Source organism: Octopus bimaculoides, chromosome 14 (genome assembly GCF_046866305.1).
Source record: "Octopus bimaculoides isolate indiv1 chromosome 14, ASM4686630v1, whole genome shotgun sequence".
Classification (NCBI taxonomy): domain Eukaryota; kingdom Metazoa; phylum Mollusca; class Cephalopoda; order Octopoda; family Octopodidae; genus Octopus; species Octopus bimaculoides.
Genome location: NC_142941.1, coordinates 34646809 through 34648632, shown reverse-complemented (window position 1 = coordinate 34648632; position 1824 = coordinate 34646809).

Sequence of the window (1824 nt, the reverse complement as noted above, 5' to 3'; positions counted from 1 at the left end):
GTCCATTTCCACATATTCTGCAGTTACTTGTTATGTTTCTTTTCATTATATGTTTTTGGTAATTTCTGGTGGGGAGGCTTTGGTCTTGTGCAGCAATTAAAAATCCTTCAGTCTCTGCTTTGAGTCCTGAGCTTCTCAACTATTGCTGGGGTTTTTCTCTGTCTATTTCTTTTGCATTTAGTTTAGCCCAGTATTTGCCATGAAGGGGCTTTTCTTGACATCGTTTTATCATGGTCCGTTGCTGTTCTAGTTTTAGTTTGGATTTCATTTGTTTTCTAGCTTTTGTTGTTTCTTCTTTATATTTTTTAGGTAGTATGACTTCTTGTTTGTATTTGTCAGCTTCCTTAAATACTGAAAACAGTTTTTGTTTTGCTCGTGTTTTGTGGCTATTTGTTTTCCTTGCTTCTGAAGTAGGTATTTTTGCAGTCCTATGATGGTTATTTTATAATAGTTTTCCAGCTGTATAAGGCCTCTACCACCTTTTATACGTTGTATATATAGCCTTTCTTTGTTAGATTTTGGGTGGTGCATCCTAGATCCTGGCATTATTTTTCTTGTTTTCATGTCTCTTTTGGTTAGTTCATTTAGTGTCAAATTAAGGATATTGTAGCTGTAATTTATAACTCGGACGGCTAAAGTGTTAATACCTATTATCTTGTTTTTAGCATTGAGCTCTGTTCTCAGTATTGATCTAACTCGTCCATAGTATTCTTTCTTTATTTTCTCTTTTATTTGTGTGTGTTGTATCATATCTAGTTCATTGATTCCTAAATATTTGTATGTTTGGTTTTGGTCTAATTCTCTTATTTCGTTGGCTTTATTAAGTGTGATGTTGCTAATCTTAACTAGTTTTCATCTTTTCAGAGTTGCTTTGGCACATTTTTCTATTCCAAATTTCATATCTATTTCTTTGGTAAATCCATGTACTGTCTGTAGTAGTGTCTCCAGCTGTTTATCATTTCTAGCGTATAATTTTAGGTCATCCATATATAAAAGGTGGCTGATTGTTTTGCCGTAACATTTGCATCCGCATCCAGTTCTATTTAGCATGTCAGATAAAGGTGTCAGTGCCAGACAGAAAAGGAGTGGAAAGAGCGTGTCTCTCTGGAATATTCCTCTTCCAATGGGGATGGCTTTGGTTTTCACGACTCCCTCTTTTGTTTGGAGCTGTCTTATGTATTTTATAATTATTGGTACTACCTTGTTCATGGCTAGTGTTTCGAGGATCCACGTGTGGGGAACACTATCAAAAGCCTTTCGGTAGTCGATGCAGGCCATACTGAGGCCTTTCTTTTTTCTGCGGCTGTCTTCAGTTATGGCTTTATTGATCATTAGCTGATCTTTACAGCCGTATGAGCCCTTGCAGCATCCCTTCTGCTCTTCTGGAAACAGGTTGTTTTCTTCCAGATGCTTGCTCAATCTCTGCGATATTATTGCAGTAAAGGCTTTGTAAATTGTAAGGAGACAGGTTACAGGTCTGTAGTTTTGCCGTTTCAGTGGATTTGGGAATTAGGATAGTTTTCCCTTTCGTGAGCCATTCAGGCATTGTCTCTGGCTCTGCTAGTATGTCGTTAAAATTTTCAGCCATTTTTTTTTTTGTATTCCTGTCAGATATTTATCATTATTATTATTGTTGTTGTTGTTGTTGTTGTTGTGTTATTATTATTATTGTTATTATTATTATTATTATTATTATTATTATCATTATTATTATTATTATTATTATTATTATTATTATATAAGGCGACGAGCCGGCTGAATCATTAGCACGCCGGGCAAAATGCTTAGCAGCGTTTCACTCGTTTTTACATTCTGAGATCAAAT